The 17,965-nt window shown below is 37.5% G+C and overlaps 1 pseudogene; it reads left to right on the forward strand.

The window, feature by feature from the left end:
* Window positions 1-318: 318 nt before the first annotated feature.
* LOC110223164 (small ribosomal subunit protein uS3 pseudogene) overlaps window positions 319-17,965 on the forward strand; it is a 51,526-nt pseudogene continuing 33,879 nt past the window's right edge.

A 17,965-nucleotide genomic window follows, 5' to 3' on the forward strand; every position in this document is an offset into this window, starting at 1 on the left:
TATTTGCACACTTATAGACAACATGAAATCCAGTAGACCTAAAAGATAAACAGCTCTTGTTGTGAGACAACTCAGTGGGTTTTGCATCTAAATAGCAGCCCTTGGTGAAACAAGGCTGGCATTTGAAAGCCAGCTTACCAAATGAAGTCAGAGTTGGATACACATTTTTCTGGAGTAGCTGAAGTGAAGGGAAATGGTGTGAAGCTGATGTAGATTTTGCAATCAAAACTAATCAAGTCAACAAGCATATATGCCTACCAAAAGAAGTAAATGACAGATTTTTGGGAATGAGATTGCCACTTGCAGGAAAATACCATCATGAGTACCTATGTTTCCACTGTGATGGACCCTGATGAGGTGAAAGAAAAAATTAATGAAGACTTAGAGATCTTTATCATCAACGTGTCAAAAGACGACAAGCTTCTAATTGTGAGTAACTTAAATGCTAGAATAGGCTCAGACTACCAGACATGGCAGGGAATCCTGGGGAGGAATGGAGTTAGAAACAGCAACAGCAATGGTCACTTATTATTGAAGACTTGTGCCTCTCATGACCTTCTCATCATGAACACTGTCTTCTGTCTATCCTTTCCAAGACAAATATCACATTCAACAAAAGTGATGACTCCAAGGAAAAAAGGAACACCAGAATAATTAATGTCAGCAGATTAGAGCCTTCTCTGAGCAGGAACAGTTTGTTGGTAAGTTGGAGGGAAAGTTGGGCCAACACACAGTTGGCAACAGTGGAGTAGAAAAGTAGTAGGCTGCTTTCAGAGATTTGGCATATAGCACTGCATTTGTTCATCTGGGTCAGAACACTAGCAAACATCATGAGTGGTCTGATGAAAATGAAGTGGAAATTCAGAAGCTGATAAATGAAAAATGAGAACTCCACAGGGTTTACCAGCAGGATAGTTCATCTGTCTCTAAGAAGGCAGCATTTAGTTCATCAGAAATAAAGTACAAGCAAAGCTTACAGAGATGTAGGATTCTTGGCTCATAAGAAGGAAGATGAAATTTAGCTTTATGCTGATAGTAACAATTCAAAATGCTTTATGATACCCTAAAGGCTATTTATGGGCCAAAGATCTATGGTTCATCTCAACTACTCAGTGCTGATGGAGCCACAATGATCAATGATAAGGACATGATCCTAGAGAGATAAGCTGAACACTTCCATAGTGTTCTTAGCAGACCATCATCATTTAATGCTGAAGCCATTGACTATATACTTCAGGTTGAAATCAGTCCTTCTCTAACTGAAGTTCCAACTGAAGAAGAGGTTTTAAATGTCATTAGGCTCCTCTCCTGTATCAAAATACCTGGTGCTGATTCTATTCTAGCTGAGATTTCCAAGGTGAGGGGCCCATTGCTCATACAGAAGCTGATTGAAATCTTCTAGGTTATATGGCAAGAGGAGGTTATCCCCCAGGAGTTCTAGAATGCCTCCATTGTCCATCTCTATGAAGGTAAAGGAAATAGGTTATCCTGTGACAATCATGGCAGAGGCTGGGGGTCTTTATCTTAATAATTATTGGCAATATTTTTGTCAGAGTCCTCCTTAATAAGTTGATCCTTCACCTGGAAGATGGTCAACTAAATAAGAGTCAGCGGCACTTCAGAAAGGGCTGAGGAACAGTCAATATGGTGTTTGCTGCCTGACAAGTCCAGGAGAAATACCCAGAGCAGAACAGAAGTTTGCACACATTTGTACATCCCATACTGTTAGTCACGAGGGATTATGGAAAATTATGTCAAAATGTGGTTGCCTGGAGAAGTTCATCAGTATTCTACATCAATTTCATGATGACATGCTTGCCAAGGTTCTGGTAATGGACCATGCTATTTCACTTTGTCAGTCACCAGTAGAGTGAAACAAGGCTGTGTGCTGCTCCCATGCTTTTTAACATGATGTTTTCAGTCATGTCAAATGCCTTCAATGATAATGAACGTGGCACCAAGGTCAGCTGCCACACTGTTGGTAAATTCTCCAACTTGAAAAGGCTACAACCCAAGACCAAAGCAGAGAGAGCGTTGGTGCATGATTTTTAGTTTGCAGCTGATTGTGCACTTAAAGCATCCTCTGAAGTTGGGATGTAACAGTATGGATTTATTCTTTACTGCTTGTGCTAATTTTGGTCTAGCAATTAACACCAAGAAAACACTTCATCAGCTCCATCAACCACCACCACACCATCCATCTGTATGTGGAGCCATTAGTTACAGCAAATAGAGAAGTTTTGAATGCTGTGGATAAGTTCACTTACCTTGGCAGTATACTTTCTAGGCATGTTCACATTGATAATGAGGTTGACATACACACTGCCAGAGTTAGCTCAGTGTTTGGGAGGCTCCAAAGGAAAGCGTGGGAGAGAAAAGGTATTAGACAGACTATCAAACTGAAAGTCTGCAAATCCATTGTGCTGACCTCATTGTTATATGCCTGTAAACCTGGAAAGTATACCAACGCCATGCCAAGCAACTGAATCACTTTCATTTGAATTGTCTCATGAAGATAATGAAGATATGTGAGGATAAGGTACCAGATACTGAGGTCTTTTCTCTAACTAAACTTCCAAGCATTGAAACTCGACTACAAAGAGTACAACTACTACAGGCTGGATATCTTGTTTGAGTGCCAAACCTATGCTTGCCAAGAAGATTCTTTTATAGCAAACTCACACTGGGCAAGTGCTCACATGGTGGTCAGAAAAAGTGATAGAAGGACACTCTCAAGATTTCTTTTAAGATCTTTGGAATTGACTGTGTGACATGGGAGAACTGTCACAGGACTTCCCAGTATGGCATGCCCTCATCAGAGAAGTTACGGTGCTCTGTGAGCAAAGCAGAATTGACTTAGTTCAAAAGAAACATAAGATGTGGCAACTAAGGTTAGAAGGAAGGTAGAAAATTGGGAAAGAATTTTTACTACCAGTTTCTCTGATAAAGGCCTCATTTCTAAAATATATAGAGAATTAAGACAAATTTATAAGAACACAAACCATTCCCCAATTGATAAATGGTGAAAGGATATGAACAGACAGTTCTCAGGTAAAGATATTAAAGCCTTCTATAGTCATATGAAAAAGTACTCTAAATCGTTATTGAACTCTGAGGTACCACATCACACCTATCAGATTGGCCGACATGACAAAACAGGAAAATGATAAATGTTGGAGAAGATGTGGGAAAATTGGAATGCTAATACATTGTTGGTGGAGTTGTGAAATGATCCAACCATTTTGGAGAACAATTTGGAACTATGCCCAAAGGGCTACAAAAATGTGCATACCCTTTGATCCAGCAATTACACTTCTAGGGCTAGATCCCAAAGAGATCAAATAAGTGGGAAAAGGGCCCACATGTACAAAAATATTCATAGCAGCTCTTTTTGTGGTGGCAAAGAATTGGAAATTGAGAGGATACCCATCAATTGGGGAATGGCTGAGCAAGTTGTGGTATATGAATGTAATGGAATACTCTTGTGCTATAAGAAAGGATGAACAGGCTGACTTCAGAAAAACCTGGAAAGACTTATATGGTCTGATGCTGAGTGAAGTGAGCAGAACCAAGAGGACTTTGTACACAATAACAGCCATGTTATGTGATGACTAATATAGTTAAACTGAAACTTCAGCATTACAAGGATCTAAGACATCTCCAGAGGCCTCGTGATGGAAAATGCTGTCCACATCCAAAGAAAGAACTATGGAAGTCGAATTGCTATCATTTATTTTTACCTTCTGTTTACCATCTTTCTGATGGTTTCTCCTGTTGGTTTTAATTTTTAATTACAACTTCACTAATGTGAAAATATGTTTAATAAGAATATAAATGTAAAGCTTATATCAGATTATGAGCCATCTTGGTGGAGGGAGGAAGGGGGAGAAAAATTTTCCACTCGAAAGCATGTGGAAGTGATTGTTGATAAATCAAAATAAATTAATAAAATTAAAAAAAACACAAGATGTGCAAATTTAGAGAATCCACCACAAAAGTTCACATCAACTATTTGTGCCCAACCTGTGGTGGAGCCTTCCAAGCTCATATTGGTCTGATCAGCCACAGTCGGGCACACTATAACTTGACTCTAACATAGTGTTGTAATATTGGTTCTCTTCAAGAATGAAGGACAACCACCACATGCCAAGCACTCTGCTTTACAAATCTTATCTCATTTGATTATAAGAATTATCTCTTTTGAGTCTCCCAAGTTGGAACTTCAGCCATGAATATTACGCTAGTGATATATTGTATATTATATATGCTGTGTAGACACTCCCTGAGAGAAAATGAGGGGAAAAAACAATTGCTGCCATTTAGCTTTAAAAGGAAAAATCAAAATTCTGAATCCTATTTAATTCTCAACACAAAACATTCATTCCCCCAACCCCTAATATAATGCATGAAAAATATATATAAATAGAATACTAAATTATCAATTCCCTTTTGGACAATAATCTATATAAAAGTAACATAACCAAGATAAATGTATAAATGATATAATGCATGATCTAGGGCAACTATCAGAACTCTTACTAGCAATGAGTTAGTCCCTAGAGCATGGCTATTATATCTTTCCATAAGATTCAAAGGATGGCCCTAAAGATTTTGGGATTGTCTTCTCTACTAAAGTAATTCATGAATGTAGGTAGGTGTGTTTCCTCCCGTGATTGTCCATTGATATCTATTAGTCAAGATGCTTTTTAAATGGGTGTTATCAAGTTGGTGTCATAAGAATAGCTAATTCAACACCCCATACACACCAAAAAAGAAAAAAAAAGGTATGTAACAGTCCTTTCCACAAATACATACAGAGTTTAGACCAGAGGTGAAAACCTGTGACCTTGAAGCCACATGTGGCCTTCCAGGTTCTTGGGTGCAGCCTTTTGACTGAGTTCAAGTTTTACAGAACAAATCCTTTCTGAAAGGGTATTTGTTCTGTGAAGTTTGGATTCAGGCAAAGGGCCACACTTGAGGACCTAAAGGGCCACATGTAGCCTCAAGGCCATAGGTTTCCCACCCCAGGTCTAGATGATGGACAAAAAACTTAGAAAGTACATGTGGCAAAGGGGAAACTTACTGCTCCTGATTTTTGGAAGTCTTTTTCTTCCCTTCATGGGGATATTCTTGAAGTTAGGTATATTGTAACTTTTATGCTATGCTCCTTGTAGAGACTTGAATCTCCCTTTTCTCCTTAAGTCTGTTCTTGCTTCCAAGTGTGGCACCACCACCAGCTGCTGCTGGCCTGTGAAGGATGTGAGGATACTTATGGGAAGATGGGAAGTACAACTCCTTCATAGGGTTCTCCTCCAGCCAAGGGGAGTGAGAAAGGACACTAAGGGTAAGGCTGAAGTATTTTCTTCCCTTTACTCCCTTTTCCCAGTGACTCTTTCTCAGGTGCTTGGCCAAAACTGTCTCTACTTCTTTCTCTTGGCTCAGTACTCAAATTTTTCAGTTTCAGAACCAATGAAACATTTTATAAACAATGCACAGTGCATACAAGGTTTCTATAGCTGTCCTAATCATACATCTGGTGCAGTATGGCTCCAGTTCTTTTAATAGCTTTCAAGGACTTTTTACAATTTGTCTAAAGTATTTGATTAATTAATGGATCCAAACACATTCTCATACGGTTAAGATATAGCATAGCAACTTATCACTTTCTTTAAGTAGATGAGGGTAATTGATCAATTGATTCAGTGATCCCCACCATTATCAAAAAATGAAGCTTCCCATGTAAATGTAATGACTTTTTCCTCTCTCAAACTTACACTGACATGAGAAGCTTCATTATTATCCAGAGTGTTTCTATTTTGTATAATATGCATAAGAATCATTCCAGCCATGGGATATGAAAAAAAATAGTCCTACACTTACAATTTTGTACTCTTACTAGATGATAGCACTATTAGGTGGATTGAAAATTTGTTAAATCACTAGCCTCAAAGGGTAGTAATTAATGTCAACCTGAAAGGAAGAGTTAAATGAAGTATTACATGGTTGTGTCCTTGGCATGATTCCATTCAACATTTTTGTAAATCACTGGGATGAAGTCATAGATGGCATACTTGCCAAATTTGAATATGACAGATAGATAGAAGGGATACCTAACAATTTGAGTGGCTAGATTATTGTCCAAAAGGGAATTAATAATTTAAAATATTGGGCTAAATCTACTTATTTCAACACTTTGATGGAACCATAGTCTCATTGATGTGGGTATTGTATTAATTAGTACGTATTAAAATGCATCTATATCTTCTAAAATTATAAATGTTTTTCTATTAATCATTTACTGAGGATCCATCCTGCATATCAGATTCCTTACCTTCTTTTAAAATTTCTTTCTTTCTTTCTTTCTTTCTTTCTTTCTTTCTTTCTTTCTTCCTTCCTTCCTTCCTGCCTCCTTTTTTTTTTAAACATTTTAAGGATATTAATGAATAACTTGCCTGGTCTCTATGTTATTTCTTCTCTCTTGTTATGCCTCTTGCCTACCTTTAGTCATAGATGTGTTCACTATGTAACATCAATAATGTGCCTTCTGCTAGGTGATTTTCCCTAGTAAAGGGGGGCAGAGTTCAAATGTGAAGGCTCAGTCATGCATCTCTGAGTTTTAACTTCAAAATAATTATTGCTCAAATCTCCGTTTGAATGTACTTTGCCTTAATTTTCAAGTAGTACCGAACCTGATCTTGGCCCACAAAAGCAATTTATTTCAGGGAAATCAATATTCTATACATGTTCCTAGATAGTTATGTTCCCTAGAGCTATATAACATCTAGATAGGGTTGCATACAACATTAGTAATGAGGAGAAAGGAAAACACTGGGCTGCTATCTACAAAATATTAAAACAACCAAAGGAAGGTCTAGAGTGCATTGGGTACTAGGTGTGAGCAACCTGTGGCATCAAGGCCACATGTGGCCTTTTAGGTGCTTGGGTGTGGCCTTTTCACTAAGTCCAAGTTTTACAGAGGAAATCCTCTTATTAAGGAGATTTTTTTTTTTCTGTGAAGTTTGGATTCAGTCAAAGGGCTATACGTAAGGACCTAGAGGGCCACATGTGGGCTCCAGACTGCAGGTTCCCCACCTCTGGCAGGTAGATTCTTTTGGAAAGATTAATTGAAAGCTATGGACAAGGAAGAATGGTAAACTAAGTAGAGTGCTGGAGTCAGAAAAACTTGAAGTCAAATCCCACTTCAAATACTTACTAATTGTATTACATCAGTTTCCTCATCTATAAAATTAGAGAGTTGACTTGATGACTTATAAATTCTCTTCTAGCTACAATGTTATGATTCTATGATTAGACATAGGCACAATGAAAAGGTCATGAAAAGACTTGAATCTGTACTTGTTGGGGGCGGGGAAGGCGGAGTGTAATTCTACCTGGAAGATGACACATTGATCCAAATACAGTTAAAAGCAAATGGCAACAGAAAATCAGAGTATATTTTGAGGGCATGTAATGCATCAAGGACCTTGTTTGTGGGTAGGAGAATATGTAGTATTAATCCAAGAAAATTTTCCAAAGAATAAGTTTAGTTTATGATTTATTTAGGTAATGAATGGAACTTTGTGGGTGGGATTCTAATTTCATTGCCTCTATAGAATTCTGTGTAGATTCTTTATTCCCTACTATGCTATTGAGAGGCAGTATGGCATAAAGAATAGAAAAATGGTTTTGGAGTCTGGGTTAAAGCCCTTCCTGTTCACATATGCTCTTTGCAACTCTGGGCAACTTGCTTATATTCACAATGTTCTAGGTAATTTTTTAAGAGTGTAAGCTACAGAGAAAATATTGACCTGCATTGGTAGATAAAGTTTTCTCATCTGGGAATTGACTATGAAGCCACAGTCTAGATTCTGCTCTCTATTGCATTTTTATTTGTGTTTATTTTTTTAATTTCATAAAATATCTCTTAATTATATATACATTTTTGGCCATCATTTTAAAAATAATTTTTCATTACAAATTCTCTCCCTCTCTACCCTTCCTTCTCATTGAGAAGGTAAACAACTTGACGTTGATTATACAAGTGAATTCATACAAAACATATTTCCATATTAGTCATGTTGCAAAAGAAAACACAAACAAAATTAAATTGAATTAAAATTTAAAATGCTTTAATTATTTTCCCAGTTATACGTAAAAAAATTTTCAACATTCATTTATAAAACCTTGAGTTGCAAATTCTCTCTTTTGTTTCCTTTCCCCTCCCTCCATTGAGAGAGCAAACAGTTCAATATAGGTTATAGATATGTAGTCATGCAAAATATATCCATAATAATCATGTTGTGAAAGAAAACATAGACAAAGGAAAAACTCCAGAAAAATAAAGTTTAAAAATGTATGCTTCAATCTGTATTCAGACACCATCAGTTCTTTCTCTGGGGATGGATAGCATTTTTCATCCTAAGTCCTTCATAGTTGTCTCGGATTGTTGTATTGCTGAGAATAGCTAAGTCATATCACAGCTGATCATTATTTATATTGCTATTATTTTCTACATTTGTACATTTTCGTAAATTTGTACATTTCACATTGCATCTGTCCATGCAAGTCTTTCCATGTTTTTCTTAGAGCATCCTGCTCACCATTTCTTTTAGTACAATAGTATTCCATAATAATCATATACCACAACTTGTTCAGCCATCCCCAGTTGATGGACAGCCCCTCAATTTCTAATTCTTTGCCCCCAAAATAAGCTGTTATAAATATTTTTGTACATATGTGGTTTTTTTCCCTTTTTTCAATCTCTTTTGGAATACAGACCTAATAGTGGTATTTCTAAGTCAAAGGGTATGCATAGTTCCCAACTGCTCTTCAGAATGGTTGAATCAGTTCACAACTCCACCAACAATGCATTAATATCTCATTTTCCCCACATCTCCTCCAAAATTTGTCATTTACCTTTTCTGTCCTATTAGCCAATCTAATAGGTATGAGATAGTGCCTCAGAATTGTTTTAATTTGCTTTTCTCCAATTAATAGCAAGTTAGAGTACTTTTTCATATGCCTATAAATACATCACCTGAAAACTGACCGTATATTTTGATCATTTATCGGCTGTGGAATGGCTCTTATTTTTATAAATTTTACTCAGTTCTCTACATGCAGTTACTATTGCTAACTGTATTTTCCTCCAACTATGCTCCCTCCCCTGTTTATTGTATTATTTCTCTCCTTTTATCCTGGCCTCCTCAACCCTCTCCTCCAATCTGCCCTCCCTATGACACCCCCCTTTCTCTTATCCCCTTCCCCTCCTACTTTCCTATAAGGTTAGATAGATTTCTATAACCAATTGAGTGTGAATATTATCCCTCTTTGAGCCATTTGTGATGGGAGTAGGGTTCACTCACTCTACTACAGTTCCCCTCCTCTTCTCCATTATAAAAGCTTTTCATTGTCTCTTATATGTGAGATAATTTACCCCATTATACCTCTCCCTTTCTCTTTCTTCCAGTACATTCTTCTCCCAGCTCTAAATTTTACTTTTTTTTTTAGATATCATTCCTTCATGTTCAACTCACACCTGTGCCCTCTGTCTACATATACTCCTAATAATAAGAAAAGTCTTATGAGTAACAAATATCATTTTCCCATGTAGGAATGTAAACAGTTTAAACTTATGAAGTCCCTTATGATTTCCTTTTCTGGTTAACCTTCTTATGCTTCTCTTGAGTCCTGTATATGAAAGTCAAAATTTCTATTCAGCTCTGGTCTTCTCATCAAAAATGCTTAAAAGTCCTCTATCTCACTGAATATTCATTTTCCCCCCTGAAAGATTATATTCGGTTTTGCTGGGCAAGTGATTCTTGGTTGTAATCCTAGCTCTTTTGCACTCTGGAATATTGTATTCCAAGCCCTCTGATCCTTTAATTTGAAGCTGCTAAATCTTGTGTTATCTTGAATGTGGCTCCACAATACTTGAATTGTTTCTTTCTGGCTGCTTGCAATATTTTCTCCTTGACCTGGGAACTCTGGAATTTGGCTATAATATTCCTGGCTGTTTTCATTTTGGGGTCTATTTCAGGAGGTGATCAGAGGCTACTTTCAATTTCTATTTTACCTTCTCTTTCTAGAATGGCAGGAGAGTTTTCCTTGATAATTTCTTGAATGATGTTTTCTAGGCTCTCTCTCTTTTTTGTGATCATGGCTTTCAGGTAGTCCAATAATTTTTCAATGATCTTTCTGTGGTCTATTTTTCATGGCATTTGTTTTTCCAATAAGATATTTCACATGTTTTTCATTTTTTTAAATTCTGTTTTATTGTTTCTTGATTTCTCATAGTTAGCTTCCACTTATTCCATTCTAATTTTTAAGGAATTATTTTTGGGTGGAGCTAAGATGGCAGAGTAAAAGCAGTGACTTGCTTGAGTTTTCCCCCAAATCCCTCCAAATACCTGTAAAAATAGCTTCAAACAAATTCTAGAGGATCAGAACCCACAAAAAGACAGAGTAAAACAAATTTCTAGTCCAAGACAACCTGAATAGTTGATTGGCAAGCTACTATTGTGCTGGGCTGAGAAAGGAGTACAGTTCAGTATGGGCCACGCAGGGCCCCAGTGAACCTGGAGCAGTCCTCAGGGGATTGAATCAAGGGGATCTGTGGTGGTTTCCAGCCTTCTCAACCCTCAAATGCCAATGATAACTTAGAAGGTCAGTAGGAAAGGTCTGTTGGACCATGGTGAGAGAAGAGTTTGGTGCCAGCCCCAGTCCCGGTGCAACCTCGGGGTGGCAGCTTCTTCCTGGGCTCTCAGCCCACAGACTGAGGGGGAATTGAGTGGCTGATCATAGGCGGATTGCAGGGATGTCTTTGCTGGTGCTGAGGCAGGCTTCTCATGCTTTGCCCATGATTATAAGCATAGTAACTTTCAATAATCATTTTCCCAGACTATTATTTGACTTTTATGGCTTTGTTAAAATAAGGCTCTGCTTCCAGGGTGGAGGGTGCATTGTTCCAAGCTTCAGGAGTTTCATGCAGCTGTTTTCAAGAATACTTTTAGGGACCATAAGTTTTCAGTTTTTTTCCAACATGGTATGATCCAAGGAGAGATGTTTACTCCTCTTCTGGCCTGTGCTCTTGTCTGTGAGCAACCACAAACACTTATTCTACCATGGACCTGTGAGGTTTTTCCCCCTCCACTGTGGCTGCAAACTCTGCTATGCTAGTGCCCCTCCTCATTCTGTGACTACCACTCAGAACTATTACCCAGATCTGAGTATGGTCACAACAACAACAAAGTCCTGCTTCAATGCTACCAAAAAGATCCCTGTAATCTCCTTCTGATCACTTGTTTGACCCCCTCACTGTCTGTGGGCTGAGAGCTCAGGAAGTAGCCTCAGCTGCTGCTGCTGCCACCACTGCCACTACCCATTCAGTCACTCCCAAGGCCTGCTCCTGGTTTGCTGGTCCTGGGGCTGTACTCGTGTGGCCTGAGGTGGGCTGTACTTCACCTCACCCAGGTAGAATAGACCTTGTCTGCTGACTTTCCCAGTTGCATTGGGCTGAAAATTTGTTTCACTCCATTTTTCTGTGGGTTCTCCTACTCCGGAATTTGTTTAGTCATTTTTTAAAGGTATTTGAAGGGTCTTGGGGGAGAGCTCGGACAAGTTTCTGCCTTTACTTTGCCATCTTGGCTCTTCCTCTAATACAGCAAAAATATATGCTTTATTCTGTTCTCTGTCTGGAGTTCATCTGTTCTCTTTCTGGAGGTGAACAACATTTTTATCGCGGGTTTTTTGAAATTGTCTTGGATCACTGTATCGATCAGAGTAGCTAAGTCTTTCACAGTTGATCATCCTGATGATATTGCCATTAGTGCATACAATGTTTTCCTGGTTCTGCTCATTTCACTTTGTATAAGTTCATATCAATTTTCCCAGGTTTTTCTGAAACCATCCTGCTCATCATTTCTTATAATACATTGCATTCCATCACAATCGTATGCCACAACTTGCTTAGCCATTCCCCAGTTTTTGGGATCTCCTTGATTTCTAATTCTTGGCCACCACAAAAAAAGCTGCTATAAATATTTTTGTTCAAATAAATAGTTTTCTCTAATCTCTTTGTGATATAGACATAGTGGTATCATTGCTGGGTCAAAGGTATGCATAGTTTTGTAGTCATTTGGGCATACCTTCAAACTGTTCTCCTGAATCATTTATGACCAGCAACAACTCCATCAACAATGCATTAGTGTCTTATATTTTCCACACTCTCTCCAGCATTTATTATTTTCTTTTTCTCTCATGTTAGCCAATTTGGTAAGTATGAAGTGACTTTCAGAGTTCTTTTTATTTGCATTTCTTTAATCAGTAGCCATTTTGAGCATTTTTTCTTGTGTCCCTTGATGGCTTTGATTTTTCTTCTTCTGAAAACTGTTCATATCCTTTGACCATCTATCAACTGGGGAATAACTCTTATTTCCATAAATTTGGCTCAGTTCACTGTATTTTTGAGAAATGAGGTTTTTATCAAGGAAACTTCTTTTAAATATCTTCCCAGTTTCCCATTTTCCTTCTAATTTTGACTGTTTTGTTTTCATTTGTGCAAAAGCTTTTTAATTTTATGTAATCTAAATTATCTATTTTACTTCCCCTAATCCTCTCTATTTCTTGTTTGGTCATAAATTCTTCCGTTATTAATAGGTTTGATATGTACATTTTTTCTATGCTTCCCTAATTTACTCATGATATCACCCTTTATTTCTAAATTACATATCCATTTTGACCTTTTCTTGGTATACTGTGTGAGATGGTGATTTATAGCTAGTTTCTGCCAAATGGCTTTACAATTTTCCAAGGAATTTTTGGCAAATGTTGAGTTCTTACCCCCAAGGTTTAGGTCTTTTCAGATGAATTTTTTTTTATTATTTTTTCTAGCTCTATAAAATAGTTTTGGTAGTTTAAATTAATATGGTACTGAATAAGTAAATTAACTTAAGTAAAATCATTATTTTTATTATATTGGTTTAGCTGATATAATACCCATGAATAATTAATATTTCTCCAATTGTTTGGACTGACTTTATGTGAAAAGTGTTTTGTTACTGTGTTCACATAGTTCCTGGGCTTGTCTCGGCAGGTAGAATCCCAAATATTTGCAGTTTTTTTAATGGAATTTATCTTTCTCTCTCTGCTAGACATTGTTGGTAATATATAAAAATGCTGATAAATTATGTATTCATTTTCTATCTTACAACTTTGCTAAAATTGTTAATTATTTCAACAATTTTTTTAGTTGATTATCTAGTGTTCTTTTTTTTTCCTTTTTATTAATTTATTTTGATTTATCAACAATCACTTCCACATGCTTTTGAGTTTAAAATTTTCTCCCCTTTCCTCCCACCACCCTCCCCAAGACAGCACACAATCTGATATAGGCTATACATTTACATTCCTATTAAACACATTTTCACATTAGTGCAGGCTCTTTTTTCATCGTGATTTTCAGGTAGTCCAATGATTTTTAAATTGTCTCTCCTGATTGATTTTCCAGGTCGGTTGTTTTACTGATGAGGTATTTTATGTTTTCATCTATTTTTTTCATTTTTTTGTTTCGGTTTGACTGATTCTTGCTGTCTCATAGAGTCATTAGTTTCCATTTATCCAATTCTATCCAGATTGTTTTCTTCTGTTAGTTTTTGTATTTCCTTCTTCAATTGGGCAATTGCATTTTTAAGGGGTTTGTTTTCTTCAGTGTACTTTTATTCCAGTCTGACAATTTTATTTTTTAGGGACTTGTTTTCTTCAGTGTACTTTTTTTTTTCCAATTGGCCAATTGTATTTTTGAAGGACTCTTCTACCTCTCTCATTAGACTTTTAAAATCCATCTTAAGCTCTTTTAAGAAGGCTTTTTTGGGCTTCAGATCAGTTCATATTCCCTTTTGATGTTGCAGATGTAGGTTTGTTGACAATGTTGTCCTCTTTAGAATTTCTGTCTTGATCTTCACTCTTCTCATAATATGAATCTATGGTACATTTCTTTTTACTCATGGTTTCTTTATTCCCTGGCCTTTAAATAGATTAAGCTCTCCTGCTGGGGAACAGAGGGCACTGACCCAAGCTTCTTGTGTTGGGAGCCTAGGTCTTGGTCACTGGCTTTGTGTGCTGGGGCCTCTTATATTGTCAGTTGGAGGCTGTAGCATACCTCATGTTGGGCTGGAATCAGCAAGGCTGGAACTTTCAGGCAATTCTATATTGCATGATTTTCCTTACCTTTAGGTTTCTTCAGCTGTTTTTAGATGGATGCTGCAGGGTGTTTATCTGCCTGGGGCCCCTTGCAGTGCTGCCTCCCTTATTTCTGTTAATGCACTGGCAGATTCCTTTGTGGAAGAGTACCGAGGCACCTGGTGAATTTCTGAGCTGGTTTCCACTGGTTCCCTCACCCTCACTGAGGCACTTGGAGGTCCAGGTGTTGGTGTTTGCCTGCTCTACCACCTGGGTTTCAGGATCTCCTCCTGGTTGAGAGATGGAGGCTTTAGGGTTCTGACAGCTTACCTGGTGTTGGATCAGAATCAGCAAGGCTGGGACTTTAGGAAGACTATAGATTGCTTTCTTCAGCTCCTTTCAGATGAGTGCTGCAGGGTGCTTAACAGCCTGGGATCCTTTGTAGTGCTGCTTCCCTTATTTTTGCTGAGGCACTGGGAGACTCATTTGCTGGGATGCTGCACTACTCTTCCCCGTCTTTCTTCTAGTCCAGCTGTTCCAGGGTTTTTTTTTTTTCTGGGGTGATATGTTCTGGGTTTTCAGAAGTTGATAGGGGAGGGTGAGAGCGACTACCCTTTTACTCCGCCATCTTGACTTCCAGCTCTAGGATTCTTTAAGTAGGCTAATATCATCTGCAAAGAGTGATACTTTTGTTTCCCCACTGCCTATTCTAATTCCTTCCATTTCTATTTTTTCCCTCATCACTATAGCTAACATTTCTAGTACAATGTTGAGATTGTGTTATTTTCTAATACAATAGTGGTGATAATGGGCATCCTTGCTTCACTCCTGATTTTATTGGGAAGGCTTCGAGTCCATCCCCATTATAGATAATGCTTGCTCTTGGTTTTGGATGCATACTACTTATCATTTTAAGAAAAGCTCCACTAATTTCTATGATTTCTTGTGTGTTTAGTAGGAATAGATGTTATGTTTTTTCTAAATTCTTTTTCTGCATTTATTTAGTTTTTTTTTACATAAAACCAAACAATCTACTTTGATAATTTTACAATTGGAGAAAGAAGAAACAAATAAATGAACAAAAAAAAAGATGTCGGGGGTAGGGAGATGAAGGTTATACCTTTTGGAAAATTTTATCTTCATCTTCCCCCCAATTCTTTCCCCTTGTCATCCCATCCTATGGGTTCCTGTCTATCATAGGAAAGGTCTGAAATGTTCATAAATGATAGCAAATGATCTCCATTAACCATTACCACATTCAGTTTAGCCTTGAATAAGAACATTTCAACCTTGACACATGTTGTCCATGACTTCTTATCATTTTCAGAGTTTATTTAACACAGTTCCTTCAGATAAGTTTTCTTCTGCTTTCTGGACTTCTGTGGAGAATGAAATTTATTGGTATCTCTGCCCAAGACTGGACTACCCAAGACCCAAGAGTCACTCTTCTCAAAGATTGCATTTTATATAGCTTTTAAAAATCAAAACCATGGGGCAGCTAGGTGGTGCAGTGGAAAGAGCACCAGCCCTGAAGTCAGGAGGACCTGAGTTTGAATCCAGCATCAGACGAAACACTTGACACTAGCTGTGTGACCCTGGGCAAGTCACTTAAGCCCAATTGTCTGAAACAAAATTTTTTAAAATCAAAATATAATAATTTTGAGCAATTTTAGTTGCTTATTATCAATTACCCCTTATCATGGCCACTGTCTCAAACCAGTCATCCACAGAAGTTGAGCGGAGAAGAAATTTTACTATAACTGCCTTTTTTAGTAGTAGTACAAAATATAATTTGGTTTCCATAGGAAACAAGATTCAGATAACTTCATTCTATGTAGTGTTCAAGAACAGATCATAAATTGGATGACTTGATATTGGGAAATGTTCTTCCAAGGTGACATAGCAACACTAGTAGAGATGGATACGTGGTATTATGTAGAATATAACTGATAGCATTTTACAAAATTGTCACAAATTTAAAAACTAAAAGAAAAACAAAAACAAAGAAAAGAAAATTTAAGTAATTTATATAACTTAACAGTATCTTCCTCCTCATTCAATCAATAAGCATTTTGTAAGTGATTCCTATGTATCAGGCAATGTCCTAGGCTTTGATGATACCAATAAAAAAGTCATAGTTGGTAAACTATGGTATTTGGTGAACATGTGAGGATGTAGAAGTATACTTGATTCAATACAACCATTTGTCAATTACCTACTATTTGCCAGGTAGTACTAGGGATAAAATGGCAAACTATAACAAAGGTCTTGCCTTCAACATATCTAAACTCTACTAGATGTGTGAGATATCATAAATAAGTGTGATATAAGATAGAAGTGAAGGAGGAGAGAATTTTAGATAAATTGACAGAGGAAAGTGTGAGGGAAAGAACAATTGCTGCGAGAGATCATGGAAGTCTTCAAGGAGGCAGTGGGCTTGAAAAAAGAGCTTCAAAAGAAAAGAAGTATTTTCAGAGGCAGAGATGCACAGGAAGCTCTTGCAGACATAGAAGATGGCCTGAACAGTATGATCAAAGACTCTATGTTGAAATTTAGAAAGAAATAGTAGTCAACTTAGATAGGAATGGAGAGAATATAAAGAGAAATAATGTGAGCTAAGTTTGGCAAAATATGTTCAAGTCAGAATGAAAACTGACAAATAACAAATTAAAAAGATTACATTTATCTTACTACTAAGGGGGCCCAAGGGCAGAATATGTGGAGATGGTAGGGTTGAAACCTCTAAGGCTCTGCTTATGGTGTGGGCAACAAGGCAGCTAGCAATGTTGTGGAGGAGATAGTCAGATTGCTTTAAGAAACAAATAATTAAGTTTAAGGTTAGCTCATACTAAGTGGCAAATATCACCTTTTACAGAAGACTTCTCTCAGAAACACCACACCAGGAGTTTCTGTCTTCTTTCAATTTACCTTCCATCTACATGGCATGCATGTTGTATGTAACATTTTTTTAAATGTACCCATTGTCTCTCCCATCAGAATATAAGTTCCTTTGGGGAAAGGGCTTCCTCCTGGTTGTATCCTCAGTGCCTACACTTAATAAGTGTTTGTTGATTGATTTGTTGGTAAATGAATACTAGAGACAGTACAATATTGCATCCCAAGGTCAGTAATAATGTATTCCAAGGTTCAAAAAAAAAGGCAACAGTAACTGGGAAGCCTTGGAGCCAAAGGTGACAGTAGACCTGGGCCACTCTGAAGCTATATTTAAACACACACACACATACTCAAGATGACCTTATTTCATAAGTTGTCTCTGTAATAAAATTAACAGATCATAAGCTAATGCTTAAGTAGTTTCCCCCCTCTTTCTCATTCCTCCTTTCATTCTCCCTACTTCCTTCTCTCCTTTAGTCTCTCTAGCTCTGTCTCTCTTTCTCTCTCTCTCTCTCTCTCTCTGGCTTTACACCTCTCTGTGTCTGCCTCTGTTCTTTCTGTCTCTATATCTGATTGTCTCTTTCTATCTGCCTCTGTTCCTCTGTCTGTCTCTTTGTCTATTTTTCTCTCTTTGTCTCTGTCAGTGTCTCTGTTTCTGTCTGTCTCTGTCTCTTTGTTTCTCTGGGTTTTTTTTGTAACTCTCTGTCTCTGTCTCTCTATCTCTCCCTCTCATTCTCCCTCCTCCCTTCTCTTGAGCATTGGCTCAGCATATACCAAGAGATCAGGAAATTCTGATTCAGGAAAAATTGCAAAGCTTCAGGTTCTAATAGAATAACAGCAGAGAGTTCCAGATATGGAGGCAGGATACTACTGAGATGCCTGCATGTGCGCT

The sequence above is a fragment of the Phascolarctos cinereus genome, unplaced genomic scaffold, assembly GCF_003287225.1.
Source record: "Phascolarctos cinereus isolate Bilbo 61053 unplaced genomic scaffold, phaCin_HiC Scaffold_4;HRSCAF=312, whole genome shotgun sequence".
NCBI lineage: Eukaryota > Metazoa > Chordata > Mammalia > Diprotodontia > Phascolarctidae > Phascolarctos > Phascolarctos cinereus.